Below are 16,770 nucleotides of genomic sequence, written 5' to 3'. Positions count from 1 at the left end.
GATAATATTTAACTTAATTATTATAAACAATTTTTATAAACCAATTCTTATTAGTGTTTTTTTATCATAGAACAAATCGTTTATTTCACGCTTGTTGCTAATATTTTTCATAAGAGTCATAATTTCTAACAAAAAAATTAGAGCCATTTATATACTTTAAGCTTTATCAAACATAAACAATATAGATTGTTTATAACAATTTAGTTAAATAAGTCTCCTAAGCAGCCGTTTTCTCGTAGGAAAAAATGTTTTTTTCTTCAATTATTATCAGAGTGACATTTATTGCGGTGACTAACCAACGAAATTTAATAAAGAATAATTTATATGATTGTTATAAACAATTTTTTAAACAAAACTATGATTTATTTTTTTACATGCAAAAAGGACGGTTTTCCACAGAAGAACAATTCGAATCTAAGAACAGAATTCGATTGATAGAACCGATTTTCGAATTGATTCGAATTAATAGAACATTTCGAATCTAAAAATGATTCTAGTTCTGAATCGTAATTTATTTATTTTAAGTTTTTAAAAATAATCTCATTATTTTTATAAGTATCAATTTTTTCATTGATTCAATAGCACAAATAAGATTATCACAAAAACGATTGAAGAAAAAATAACTTTTTTCTACGACCAACCGCAGATTGTCACGCATTGTTTGAAAATTGTTATTAACAATTACGCAAATTATTATTTAATGTCCCGTGTTCAATTTTGGAATCACTGTTAGTTTATTGTCGGATTATTTCATTGGAAAACCGTCATTTTTGCATGTAAAAAAATAAATCATAGTTTTGTTAAAAAAATTATTTATAACAATCATATGAATGATTCTTTATTCAATTTCGTTGGTTAGTCACCGCAATAAATGTCAGTCTAATAATTATTGAAGAAAAAACATTTTTTTTCTACAAGGAAACGGCCGATTAGGAGACTCGTTTAACTAAATTGTTATAAACAATCTATATTGTTTATGTTTATTGTTTTATGGCTTCAAAGACAATTGTGAATCGCTTTTGTTGAGAAAAATCAATTCAGCTATGAGAAAAACTCGTTTATAAAGAATTTGTTTATAGAAATGTTTATAAAAACAATCGTTGTTAACTGATGATAAATTTTTTGTTACAAATTATGACTCTTATGAAAAATATTAGCAACTAGCGTGAAATAAACGATTTTTTCTATGATAAAAAAACACTAATAAGAATTTGTTTATAAAAATTGTTTATAATAATTCAGTTAAATATTATTAAAATTAATTGTGTTTTATGAATGCATGTGCAATAATTCCGGCTGATAGTGAGTTTCTATCTGTATTTTTTCTTGAGGTAAAAATTCACAAAACTAAAATGGTCAATTTTGTCACTATATTTGTTAATATATTGTTGCTCTGTGAAAAAAATTTAAAAAAGCAAACCACAATTCTCTTAAAAATTAATTGCTGAGCATTTCTAAAAAAAACTTTTAAATCGGTCAAGAATTACGACCTGTGGGCGTTTATGAATAGTAAATTCCTATTCCAGACTACTGTGCGCGGTTTGCATTTTTCCTTTTGCTTGCAGTCGCCAGATTAGGACAAACTTCTTTCCTCTTGAAGCCATTCCGATGTTATCACTTTAATATTTATTATTTAAAACCAATCAAACTGTTGCTTTAATAAATTGTGGTGATGGAATTTGAGAGAAAAAAAGTATCTGTTACGAGGGCGCAGGCATCGAGGCAACGACGCTACATATTTTAAGCCTTAAAATTTAAGAGCGTTAAGGCCACGTGATGAGTAAGTCACGTGACCAGATTTCTACCTTACCACCACTTTTTTACTTCCCAACTTATTATCACACGAAACGCCACATCCAGTTAAAAATTTGGAATACGAAAAAGGAAGTCTTAAGAATGGTGAGTCTGGTCCTAAATTTGTATAATTATGAAAAAAGTTTTTTGCTGTGAATAATTTTTTTTGCTTTTTTCAAAATCATTGAAATTTAGAACCAGACCCGCCTTTCTTAGTGCTTCTTATTTATTATCCCAAATTTTCAACTCGATGTGGCGCTTCGTGTGAAAATAAGTTGGAAAATAAAAAAAGTGAAGTTAAGGTAGGAATCTGGTCATGTGACCCACTCGTCACATGGCCTTAAAAGAGAATTTAACCATTCTACTGAGATTATGGAGCTTTAAATCAGTCATAAGAAAAACTCAAGAATATAGAGACAATACCTTCAATGTAGAGGCCTATATTTCGACTCGGGCAATAGGATAAAGAGAAAAAGAAAACAATAAATAAAATCATAAATCTTCTGCGTAGATACATTTATTAACTTTGGTGGTATCTTTTCTTATATGGAAATATAATTTTTCATCTGAAGACAGATTACAATAGAGACTAAACACGGGTAATAATTAGCCATTAGACATTACTTTCAACACTTTTTTCTTATTTTTCCATCTAGGTTTTCGCTATTGTATATCACAAGGCTTGACCTACACCACCCAAAAATCCGTTCTGCATTTTATGGATTTTCCCTACCAGATCGTGCTCTAGTAGCAATATCCTGCCTCAAACCGCATCGCTGAGCAAGTTCAGGCGTCAATCTCTCGGTCGTCTGGGATGTTGTATTTCGGACAGTTATCTCGCCATCAGAATTGTATATTGGAAGAAAAAGTCCATTGATATCCCATCCAACGATGACATCTCTCATTTTATACACAGCCAGAGGACCTGTGACTAAATGTAAGCGACCATTAGTTCTCATTTTGACGTAAGCACCAGGATACTCTTCTGGTTCAATTAAATGTCGAGTGAATTCAGGAGGTAATCGCTGGGGCTCGGGTGACATGCCAATCGGAAAACCAGGACAAACTGAAATTTTCAAAAAAAGTTTTTTGAGTTAATAAATCTCTTAGTTTTCACACTGTCATATCATTTATGATAAAAAAGATTAGATTTGTGTTTAGTGATCATTCAATATATTCACCGATAGAATAGACGAGAACTGTTAAAGCGAAGATGAGGCTACCAAGGATCTTCATTTTTTCTAGCTGAAGAACACTGATGAACTGAAAATTTTTGTATCTCAATTGCTTCTAGTGCTACCCTGCGGTAGATATTCTGCTTTTTTTAATTGTACATATATAACAGTTGCTACGTCACTCGTCTTTCGAAATTATTCCATTAAAGACGGTATAATAAATGTCGCTTATTTTTAAAAGTCAGAAATTAATAAGCAAATTTGCAAATTTAAAAAATTTTTTGATGATAGCAGGAACTTCTACGTTAATTGAGTGCGGAAATTCGTGAACCAAGGGAGGGGATACAAATGATATAATTTTTAATTTTAATCTTTGAATATCTTACATTCTCATCAGAGAAGGTATTAGATTTGTGTGAAATTTGACCCCCCCCCCCAGTTTTTGTCAAATGCCCACGTTTTGAGGCCCTCTGAAACCGAAAAACAGGTTTTTACGAATGTGTCGGTCTGTATGTCTGTCTGTATGTCTGCCTGTTTAACACGATAACTTTCGAAAAAAATAATCTATCAGATTGCCCTTTGGCACACTCGTTTAGTATCCTAAACTAAAGATCAATTTCTTTAGCCAGCCATTTTGAACTTTTTTTGAAATATTAAAAATTACCAGAGTTAGAGCATTTTCAAAATCCAAAAAAAAACTGAAATGAACGTTTTAAGCCAAAAAACGCAAGATATGAAAAAAACCCAATTAAAGAAAAACTTTGCTTTTTAAAATCCCTACAAGACTACGATAACAACTTTTTTAATTTGGTCCAAAAGTTGAACATTCCAAAGATCGTACCAAAAATAATGAAAAATTCAAAAATTCCATTTTTTGGTCAAACTATGTAAGATACGAAAAAAATAAAAAAGCTCAAATTGCTCGCCCTGGGAAGAACTGCAAATTTATGATGAATCACTTTTCGATATAAGCTACGAAAAAAATGAGACAAAAATTGTTCGTCGAAAAAAAAGCTATAATTTTTGATAGGACACGTAGTTTTTGCTTTAGTTGTAAAAAATATGATTCAAAATAAAAATATTAAATTTGTTTGAAAAGAACGACACAAGGTACAACTTAAGTTACCAGACAAAAGTTGTTCGCCTAAAAAGATCTCTAATTCATTATTAAGTATTTTTGGATAGGACGAGTAGATTTTCTTTTAATCGTAAAACATAAGATTAAAAATTAAAAAATTAACTTTTTGGAAAAAGCACAAAAAAGACGAAAGAGGACATAGGCTCCTATATATAGGACCCTATGTAGGTTCCTGTATTAGACCCTATACAGATGCGCAGTAGTTTTTATTCAATTTCAAAAATCCATATTGAAAATAAAAAATTATAAAAACAAGGAAATAAGAATTAGTATGATTCAATTTTTATGCATATTATGAATAGTAATGATATACATTTATTGAAATGATGCATTTTTCAGAGAAGCTTAGAATACAATTTAAAGCAAAATAAAAAACAAATACAAAAATAATCACGATAAATACAATTTGCTTTTTATTTTTCAATTTTTCAATAAGTAATCCCAGACAGAGTTACATAAAAATGTATTATAATTGACACGACAGTGTTATGTATAATGTAGAAAAGTTTACATGTTGGATAAAATCGAGTGCGAAGCACGAAATACGTGATGAGAATGGGTTCGTTAAAGCCAAAAGAGCTTTAACAAAAGAGAGTTCAAAATTACAAAATTACAGATGTCGGTCCGTTCACATTTGATTTTAAAAGGTATGTGCCCGAATGTGGAAGAAATGCAAATACCAAGTGCGGAGTGCGATTGCCATTAGTCGCATGCCGTAGATGCGCTCAAACTCTCTTTTAACGAAAGAGAATTCACAATTACAAAATTACAGTGGTGGATGTTTTGAGTCTTAATTTTAAAATGTTTGCGCAAGAATATGCGAAAATATAGAGACCGAGTGCGTAGCGCGAGGAAAATATGTAATCGAGTCTGAAGCGCGAGAACCAACAGTTGCGCGCCCTAGGCGCGCTAAAACTTGCGAGCGAAGCGAGCCGCGCGCATAGCACGTGATGAGAATATGCCCACGCAGCTGGCAGATTTTTTTTATATTACTAACAGTCAAAATCCCTGGTCTGGATTGTTCCACACAATCTATTATGCTTTTTTTACCTCGCTGAAGTTTGAAACGTTTACAAGAAACGTATTTACAACCATATTTTGGTGAGACCTAAAAAGTAAATGTTCTAAATGGATCTATTTGATGATCGAAGGTACAGGAAAAAGTTCCATCCGCCTAGCAGTTCTGGAACATAACCCTATTTCAACCCCTAAAAATAAAAAAAAAATCATAAAAATGATCCAACTTCTAGACATAACATTTTATGGTTCAGGATAGTTCCATTTGATGTCGACAAATACTAAAAGAAGTTTCATTCTCTTATCTCTTTCAGAAAACCCTTGTTTTCAGCCCCTAAGACAATACAACATTCAAAAAATTCTTTAACTTCCAGACCTATAATTATATGCTTTAGAATTGTTCCATTTGATGTCAAAAGATACTAAGAACAATTTGATTACCCTCTCTTCCGGAACACCCCCGTTTTTAATTCCATAGATAATAAAAAATACACCAAAAAAATCAAAAAATGCCCTAAATTCCAGATATAAAATATTATGCCTTAGAATGGCTAGAAATGATGTCCAAAGATACGCAAAAGAAGTTTATTCTCCTATCTCTTTCGAAACACCCTTGTTTTCAATCCCGAGGATTATAACAAATCAAAAAAAAAGTCCAAAAATTTCCGTAACTTCCAAGCCTAAAGTTTCATGCAATGAAATGGTTCCATTTGATCGTTAAAGACACCCACAAAAGTTTAATTACCCTATCTCTTCTGGAACAAACTAGTTTTCAACCCCCAAGATAAGTTAGTTAATCAAATATTGAAAAAATCCGAAAATTCCCTTAACTTCCAGACCTGAAATTTTATACTTCCGAATGATTCCACTCGATGTCTAAAGATAACAAAAAAAATTCGTTTTCCGATTTTTCCGAAACGCCCTAGTTTCCAATCCCCACGGTAATAAAAAATCGAAAAAAAACTCCAAAAAATACCTCAACTTCCAGACCTAAAATTTTATACTTCCGAATAGTTCCATTTGATGTCAAAAAATACCAAGGAAAGTTTTATTTCCCTATCTCTTGCGGAACGCCCTAGTTTTCAACCCCCAAGATAAATAGTTAATAAAATATTGAAAAAATCCAAAAATTCCCTTTACTTCCAGACCTGCAGTTTTATACTTCCGAATGATTCCATTCGATGTCTAAAGATAAGAAAAAAATTCATTCTCCGATTTTTCCGGAACACCCTAGTTTCCAATCCCTACGGTATTAAAAAATCGAAAAAAAACTCCAAAAAATACATCAACTTCCACACCTAAAATTTTATACTTCCGAATAGTTCTATTTGATGTCAAAAGATACCCAGGAAAGTTTTATTTCCCTATCTCTTGCGGAACGCCCTAGTTTTCAACCCCCAAAATAATAAAAATCGAAAAAAATCCGAAAATTTCCCTAACTTTCAAATTTAATTGGAATTAATTTTTTTATTTAAATTTATAAGTTTTAAAATTTCCAGAATGATAAAAAATTGAAAAAGTCAAAAACTTTCTTAACTATCAGATCTAAAAAGTTAAGATTTAAAATGGTTTCATTTAAGGTACAAAGATAGTAAACAATTTCATTATTCTATCTCTTACGGAACACCCTTGCTTTCCAACCCTTTAGATAATAAAAAATGCCCTTAAAAATCCAAAAAATATCCTAACTTCGGCCGACGATAAAAAAATCTGTTGAATGTTAAAGAATGAGAGTAAAATGATGAAGCAATGATATGAATTTAGCAGGAGCCGACTAACAGCTTTTGGCACTGATAGCTTAGTCAAACTTGAGCTTACTACCAAAAATGCACAGTCGCGAAGTGGGGCAATAAAAACCATGTACAAATTAAATTTCAGAAGACAATTATTATCCAATCCTAAATTTTTTAAAATAAAAGGTAATACAATTTTTCATCGAACTACCATGGCCGATTTTTTAAATTTTATTCACTTTTTTGTTCATTTACTAAAAAAAATGAAAAAAAGTTTGACTCTTAAAGCAAACAGGTTTTTGAAAAATGCTTTGATTCAATCAAAAATACCTAGAAGACTAAAAGCAACTATTCAAAAAAGATGTTCAGCAGCAATGCAAATGATCAAATATTTATTGAATTATTTATAAACAAATAAGTGAATGAAAATAGTTTCGTGAGGAGTGGCGGCGATTCATCACTTGATTCGCTTTTAATTTGAAAAGATTCTGGGCAAAAAGAGTTTTTTATTTTTATTAATAAAATTTAATAAATAATTTGTTATTTTTAAAAGCAATTTTTTTAAACAAATACCCATATCCGGTATTTTTTATGGAATGAATAAAGTTTTTTCTATGGAATCAATCAAATATTACTTGGAAATAAAACCTAAATATAATATTTGTCCACCAAATAAAAATTAATAATTGTTTAAACTACCTTGATTAACAAATGCACCATTTGGCCATTTGTGAAGATGCAGACTTGATTTTTTCGATACAATTAACTATATATAACTAACTTCTACTTTTTTAAGAAAATTACGATGAAATTAAACAATTTATTATTGTAAACAACAATTGTTTAAACAAATTTTTATCATTTTATGTATTTATAAATAAAGTACCGCTTTTATCACTTAATTGACAGCGAGTCATTTAGCAATGATTTTTTGTTATGAATCGATAACATTTGATAATTGTTCAACCAAACCTAAATAACAAATATATTATCAGTATTGATTAAGTGTCATCAATAAATCATCATTTTTTATCAGCATATGGTAAGGAATTGTTGCAAAGTAATTTTAATATGATTCCATGAGAAAAAATTTTTAGTTTGCAAATGCATTAGCCGAGAGAATTTTTTTTAGTATATTGTTAATAAAAATAGAAATAGTGGATCGTTACCGAACTATCAAAAAAGTTTTAAAAAATGTGTTTTTTAACAGCTGATTACACAAAAAACAAGTGCAAATGTTGAAAATAGCCAAATAATGCATTTGTTAATTAAATTCAGTTAAATAATTATCAAATGTCATTTACACATAGCAAAAAATCATTGCTAAATAACTGGCTGTTAATTCCATGAAAAAGCGGAATTTTACTTATAATTACATAATATGATAAAAATTTGATTAACCCATTGTTGCTTACAACAACAAATTGTTTACTGCCATCAAAATGTTAAAAGAAAATTCAAGAGCTAGTTATTTACAATTAATTTCATTTAAAAAATCAAGTTCGTACCTCCAAAAATAGCCAAATAGTGCATTTGTTAATTAAGGTAGTTTAAACGAACATTAACTTTTATTTGCTTCCCAAAAAAATGATATGATCTATTTCATAGAAAAAACTTTATTTATTCCATAAAAAATACCTGATACGAATATTCGTTCATAAAAATTGCTTTTAAAATAACAAATTATTTATTAACTTTTATTAATTCAACTAAAAAACTCTGCCCATAAGTTGTTTAAATTTAGGGTGAAGCATGTGAAGAATTACCGCCTACCCCCATGAAACCATTTGCAGGTATGTATTTGTTTATAACAAATTCAATAAATTTGTTAACACTATCATTGTTATTAGACAACTTTTTTGGATATTTCATTACAGTTTTCTGGGTATTTTTGATTGAATGAAAGCATTTTTTAAACCGGTGTACTTCAAAAGTCAAATTTTTTTATTTATTTTTTTTTTATTATATAAACAAAAAAATTTTTAAATCGTCCATGACAGTTCAGTGCAAAATTTTGACAGCTTTCATTTTAAAAAAAAGTTAAAAGCGAATGATAATTTTCTTCTGAAAATCAATTTGTTCACAGACGTTATTTTTGCCCCACTGTGTGCCGGTAAAAGTCGCATCTGGCTTGACAGGAATTTAAAATTAAAACGAAAAATTCAACTTGTGTAATTTTTTAAATTGTTTATTGAGATGTCTTACTTCTTCTCGGAAGAGGAAAAGTGTGACAAGTGATAAAAGGATGTCGCTGATAGTAATCGATAATAATTTTTTAATTTAGAAACATTATTTTTTAAATCATTTTTTTATCTTGTTGTGATGTAACGTGCAAATGACATATGATAATGGCTCATTACGTAGAATTGCAATAATAAGGCAAGTAATGCACAACCTATTCTTGCTTTATACTCAGAATCCTCATAAAAATTTGCTATTGCTAAAGAAAAAATTATAATTTGAATAAGAGATGTCAATAAACGATTACAAAAAGGAAAACAAAATTTTTTTTTTATTCTATTTTAAAATTCCCGCCAAGGCAGACACGACTTTTACCGACAGTGCATTTTTGGTAGTTCGATCATATACGGCTAAGCTATCAGCGCCAGCAGCTGTTAGTCGGCTTCCTGCTCAATTTACCTCGTTGGTAGACCCCTTTACTCTTAGTTTTTAGCAGTCACCGAATTTTTTCTCAAAGGAGCAGAGAGTAAGCACACATACAACAAACGCGAAACCTCTTTCGGGGTCCAGAAAATTTTTAAAGCGCATTTTTTAAATCTCAAAACGAAATTATTTTGTGGCCGTTGGTAAGTTTTGATTATTCAATGGATTTCGCCATTTTTGTGCGCCACGTTCCATATTTGTAATTAAGCTAAGGTTTAAACAAGACTGTGCTCAAAAAGACAAAATCTAATTAAATCAACAAAAAGGCTACCTAACCTTACAAAAAACCGGGAATGACCATCACCTTTTCAGTGAACGTTGCTACCAGCTAGACGTGAGGGTTCGTGAAAAAATAAAACAATTTTTTTGCAAAATATTGAAAAATGTGTAAAAATTGAGACACTTTCCATAAAAAATATTTAGTAATTGCAGTTACCACGTTTAAACTCTTTAAGGAAGTTTAAAAAGTACTGTCGCAAGTGCTTCAGACGCGCAACCGTGGGCGCTTGTAAATCTCGTTGGTGTCGTTTCCACATCCTGTTTCACTGTTTTCCACCAAATAATTTCAGCTTCATTCTTCATTTAGCTTGGCACGAGCTGCCGCAAACAACCGCACAATCCAGCAAGGCTCGCCCAAGTCGGCCGCATTTATATTAAAATACTAAGAAAAACTTCCCCGCTGAATCGTTAATTTTCTGCTTCCATTCGCTTCCCGTAAATTCCGGTGCCAGGCCGCGAAAAATAATACGAGCAGGAAACCGTTGACCATTATTTTTCAGAGCTGCCTGGTATACATTCACAATTATAAAACTGCGATTTCGAGAATTATCCGGGAATAAGAAATTGGAGAAGATATAATTTTATCGGTTGTCGGCTAGGGTGGTGCAACAAAAGCTTTTTTTACTAGAGGGAAACGATCTCTTCTATTTTGCGCAGTTCCCGAAAAAACGGAATTTCTTATTATTTCCTATTCTTACTTTTTGTTGTTGAAATTTTTAAACAATGATCCGTACAACGGGTCTTCGAAATTAACCTGGGATTTTAACTAGAAAAAGTTTATTCATACAAATTATTTGAAGGACTTACCATGCAGCTACATTAACGGGGTTCGTAACCTTAGAAGACGTTGACCCACTTGACTCTTCACTACGCCTTCTTTAATATACTTTTCCTCACCCTACTTTCCTCTCTCTTCTCATACTCCCACTTCCTGAATTAACCCTTCACCACACCTTCTTTCCTCTACTTCTGCATCCCCTACTTTCCCCTTTCTTCCCATACTTCACTACCTTACTTGACCCTTCACTACGCCTCCTTTCCTATACTTATACTCCCCGTTCTTTCCACTTTCTTCCCATACTCCCACTCTCTCATTTGACCCTTCAACATGCCGCCTTTCATATACTTTTCCTTTTCTTACTTTCCCCTCTTTCACCATACTCCCACTCCCTGATTTGACCCTTCACCATGCCACCTTTCCTATACTTTTCCTTCCCTCACTTTCCCCTCTTTTCCCATACTGACACTCTCTCACTTGATCCTTCGCCCCCCTTCTTTTCCCAACCTCTTTCTCCTCTACTAACTTCTCTCTTCACTCTCCTAGCTGACACTACTCTTCTTCTACTTTCCTTTTCAAACCTGAACTTTCCCACCCTTAATCAAAAGCACTACTCCACTGACCATCTGTTAACTTTCCCAACTACACTTCTTTACTTCTAATTATTTCCTCTACTTAGCCTGTCTAATTTCTCCTGAATTTCTCTACTTATCCTCCACTCATGTACCCTCACTTCCTCTATTTCAATAATTTCCCCTTACTCTACCTGTTACCCTAAATCCCCTCCCCTTTATTTTTTCTCACTTCACCTTCATTTTGTCTCATTTCCCCTGACTTTTCAACTCCTATTTTTCTCCTGTTAGGAAAAAAATACGACGGATGGCCACACGACCAAAATGATAAGGATTTCTGCCCTAGGCTCTAAAACTCTGAAAATACTTTTTATTAACTTTTTATCATTTAAAATTTAGTCACTTCTTTAAAAAAGTTTAATTACTTATTTTTACCGATCAACTTTTATATCTGCAACTCCCTTCACCTAATTATATCATGTCCTGAAAATTCCTCAAAAAAATTATAGTTTTATGTCGAATTTATGCCACAAACGACAGCTTAAATATTTTGTTATGACTCATGCAAGATTTCAGCTCTTTTTGATGCCTATAAGGCGGGACAAAAGTTCTTATTTTTACTCCTTAGGGAGTGAAAAGTGACGTCAGAGGTGAATAATGAAAATTATACGTCTATGAGCTGGCATTTTACAATAGCCAGTCCACTCCCCCTAAGATCTTAAGGAAATTTTGGTTACAGATAATATCATTTTGCGGTAATTTATGGAAAGTTAATATATATAACTAGTAAAATTATCGTAAATTACCAAAAATGTCAGGAAACTGGTAAAAATGCTTAAGATTGAATGTTGGTTAATTTATGGTATCTTAACATATTCGAAAGTAAAATCGCGAAAAGGTAAAACTTTTTTGGATAAGTAATGAGTACACTAAATGCAATTTAAAATTTTAAGTTTATTTGTTTAAAGACCTTTTTCTTCCTGAAAATCTTTCAAATTTATTCTTTTTGGGACAAAGGATACAGCCCGTTTTGAAATTAAAATGAGGAACTAGACTGGTTCCCGACCATTTGACCCCACTTTAAGTCGGGGGCTAGTCAGGTCATCTGACTAGCCCTCGCCCAGTATTGTCACGGTAGATTAATCTGGGGCTAGTCAGGTGACCCGACTTATCCTAGTCGGGGCCCGTTCGGCTACTAGTAGGGTTTATATGATAATACACTTAGAAATGCATAAATTTATGCAACTAAAATTTCCCAAAATTTCTTAAATAATGATTTTTAAAAAACAACTTCAGCTGTAACGCAGCAATGGAAGAGCTTTGCTCTGAAGGAACCGCCATGTTGGTCACGGTGATCTCTGCTCCAGGTAATTGTGCTTTGTTACGTGTGAACTGCTGTCTTAAACACTCGACGCGTCATTTCTGTTGCGCGAGAGGGGGTACGTCGCGCCCTTGCGGATTTTCTTTGAAGCTACTAGTCCAGAACCGCAAGACAAAAATGAAGGTGGTAGCGAAATCTGAACTGTACCGTACTGCATAGTTTACTACCAGTATACTACTCTTCACTGATTAATCAAAAACTTTTTCTCTTTCCAATTTAAACTACCTGAAGAATTAGACTTTATTTACATATGGCAAACCTTTCAGATCAATTTAAAAATAAGCATCTATACAAGTTTAGAGTCTTATGACTTCCGCTAGGCACCTTTGAACCACATTTTTTAATTTTATTTATATTTTAATTTTTGTATAACATTTTTTTCCCCTAATATAAAAAAATAAGATTACGTCTTTTTGTAGATTTTGATCATTGTTTTTATAAAAAGTTGATTTTCGTGCAAAATTATTAACTTAATAATTATTTATTAAAAATTTTTGAGATGAATTCAACATTAATAAATTTTTTTCCAAAAAACTGTAAAATTATTCAAAATTTTGTGCTAGTTTATCAAATATTTTAGGACAAAATATCTTCCTCATCATACAGAAACTTTCAAGAATTTTTAGAAAATTTACCTGATCTACGCGGCAAATTAAACGTTAGTTTTGGAACGATTCCATAAATTTAGTAGGAATCACTAAATTCCCCAAATTGTAGGGAATATTCCAAAACTTTCGAATAAGTTACTCTAAGTTTAGGGGAATTACCCCAAAAATTGTAGGTATTATCCAATTTCCTTAATTTTAGGGAATTTTCCCCAATTTTTTAGTGAGTTATAAGAAATTTTAGGAAAATTTCCCCAAATTTTGGGGAAAGTGATTTTCCCCAACGAAAATGTGGATCTTTCTCCACTAAATAGTGGGGAAAATTTTTTAAATTTTGTACAATATAGTTTTAACGAATATTTCCAAAAACAGACTAGTCCTCGACTGGGTAATTTGTCAACATTAATTACCCGACTAGCCCCCGATTAGTGCCCGACTTGTGATAGGGCTGAATGGAGTTATTTCCACACGGGAGTTAATTGTTGTTATGATAAATATATTTTTTCTCAAGAACACTTTATTAATTATTTAAACAATTAATAATCATTCACTTGTGGCTTTACACAAGAAAGATAGAGAATATTCTAGTTTCTTTTTAAATCTGTGGTATTTAACAAAACGAAACCGGTCTCAAAATTAACCATTCCTAACAAAAAATGCTCCTAAACAAATACTGTTAGCATTTACTAACTGTATTATTTATCCCGAACAATAGAAACTTTTCACTATTTTCATGGCGAATAAAATTTGCTTAAACAAATAAAAATTATTTGAATAATTGATATATGTTTCGAATAGAAAAATATTTCTCTTAATATAGTTGATTGTGTCATTACTTAAAGAAAATACAAATTTTCCGGATTTGTGGGCAAAATAAATTATTGTACAAATAGAAATTGTTTACAAAATTAATAAACTTTAAAGAAAAAATATGACGACTAACATCCGCGAACTGTATCATTTATCCTGAAAAATAATAACTTTTCAGGATTCAATTAGCGGAAAAAGAATGATTTATTTTTTAGATGACACAAGAAATGATAGGAGAGATATATTCTTGATTGAAAATGGTTAATTTTTTAGACCGGTCTTATTTCGATGAATAGGGCAAATTAAAAAATAAAATTCTCTCCACCTGTCCTGTGAAAAGGCACAAGCAAATGATTAACTATTAATTTTTAAAATAATTTATCAACTGTTTTAAAGACAAATATATTAGTCAAAACATTCATTAACTGTATCATTTATACAAAAAATATTAAACTTTTACGATTTTGAGGTAGAAAAAAATGTAAAAAAAAGTTAAATTTACAATCTTAACATTCATTAAATTTATAATTTATCCCAAAAATTCTACTTCATCGTAAATTTTCAGGGGAAAAAGGCTTCTATTTTTTGGGTTTTAGAGCCTAGGGCATAAACCCTTATAGTATCGATCCCGTGTACATTCATCGTACTTTTTTCCTGGGTGGAGAAAATGAGAAATGGAAAAATCAAGGGAAATGTGTGAAATGTAGGTGAAGTGATGAAAAATAAGAGGAGGGTAATTAGGAGAAGTAGCAAGGGAAATTAGGGAAATGGGGGGAGGGGAATAGAACGGAACCAGAGGAAGCAAAGGAAAATTATAAGAGTTAGAGTAAAGGTAAATTATGGTAGGGGAAGTAGAGGAAATGATAAGATGTGAAGTTAGAGAAGTTAGAGAAGGGGAAGTTTGAAACATGAGGAAAGGAAGAAATAGAGGAATTTTGTGGAAATGAGAGTACATGAGTGGATTGTAAAATGAGAAAGTAAAAAGGAATTAGGCAGAGGAAATAGAGGAAGTGAGGAGAAATTAGGCAGGAGAAGCAAAGGAAATAATTAGAACTGAGCGAGTGTAGGGAGGGAAGTTATGGAAGGGTTAGTGGAGAAATGCGGGCGAGTAAGGGAGAGAAAGTGATGGTTTGGGAAGGAAAGTAGAATAAGAGGAGTGTCAGCTGTGAATGTAAATAGAGGGGGAGCTTATGAGAAAGAAGTTGGGAAAGGGAGAGGTGGCTAACAGTTAAGTGAGGTGGTTCTACTATGGGATAGTAAGCGAAAGTAGGGTGAAGGAGGTGATGATAGTTTGGGTGAAGGAGGTTTGAAATACTTACAGAATGTCCTAATAGGCTACCAAACGCTTTTATATAGCTGCGTGCTACCTACTTTAATTTTTGTAAACTAAGCTTTTTCTATTTAAAATCCTGGGTTAATTTAAAAGACTGATACCATTTTTGGAGAGAGCAAATGTCATTGAGTCGCCCAGTATCATATTTGCTGTTTACTTAATTTTAATTTCAGCACCAAGTACATGAGAGAGGAGAGGGTGAAAAGTCAATTAAGTTCTTTCTCATATAAGAGAGAGGGAGAGAGAGACTAGAATCTCGACAAATATGTGTATAACGTATAGGTAGAAGAACGATGGTCGATTTAGTCATCTCAAGTAGTCGCGACTAACTGAGATGATTAAAGCGACCCTCTACGATGACCAGATCGCTCTCAGTGGTAGTCGAGTCAAACATCCTACATGATCAAGTTGTCTCTCTCATATGGTCGATTTGAATCTTTTGTTTTAATCATCTAGACATAATAGCTCTAGCCATCTAGAAGGCTGTCTTATAGTCGATCCTCAAATATAGTTAGTCTGAAAATCTAGATGGCTAGACTGACCTTCCATTTTCTTCCTTTTATATCCTAAAAATTCCTGCATCATGTATTTCACTAATTTTAAAAATCACCAAACACCAGTAATTTATAACTGTACTGCAAACAGATATGGCTAACATGTACTTTGTTTCAGAAGATAATAGTCTTTTATCTGCAATGAAAAAGTAGAAGAAAAAGCTATTGGTCAGGCTCTGGTCGCTGCGTGCGCTGAAATGGAGTTTTCGTGGGATCCACACCGGTGTATCATTAGGAACCCCTCCGCGCGTCTATAACTTCTTCTACCCAGCAGCACAAAAAAGCTTTACCGTGAACGTAACGGACAAGAACCGCTTCTGACAACATAATATTATTCTTCTCTGCGCTCAACAAAAAAAAACTACATACGAGAAGTTTCAGGATCATTGTATTAATTTGTATAGAAAGACCACCAAAGTAGAATGAATAGTAAGAAATGTAATTTTTCAGTTTTGTAAACAAATTTTTCATTTTTGCCTATCTGGACATAGGAAAACATGGAAAATACAAATGTGGAGATGTTTTTTCGTGAACATTCGAACTGAATTAATAAAACACCACCAGAAAATTCGACTAATTTTTGGCTCAGAATTGATTTATTTTTTGTTACAAATTTAACTATTTGGTTAAAGACTTAACTATTTTATTAAAAGTGTGTAATTTTGTAGTTTATAAATTGTTATTTAAAATTAATATTTTTATTTCAATATTGAAAATAATGAAATAATAATGATAATAATAATAATAATGAAAATTAATCTTTTTTAGTTAAAAATTAATATACTGAGCTGAAAAATTAACTCTTTGGTTAAAACGTTATGTAATTCATTGAAACTTCATACAATATAGTTAAATTCAATTTTTTTAATAACAAATTTAAATCTTTTTTGTTTGAAATAGCAACTGTTTTTTATTTGAAATCCAAATCTTTTCGTGT

The sequence above is a fragment of the Belonocnema kinseyi genome, chromosome 10, assembly GCF_010883055.1.
Source record: "Belonocnema kinseyi isolate 2016_QV_RU_SX_M_011 chromosome 10, B_treatae_v1, whole genome shotgun sequence".
Lineage (NCBI taxonomy): Eukaryota > Metazoa > Arthropoda > Insecta > Hymenoptera > Cynipidae > Belonocnema > Belonocnema kinseyi.
Note: the sequence above shows the minus strand (reverse complement) of the source record.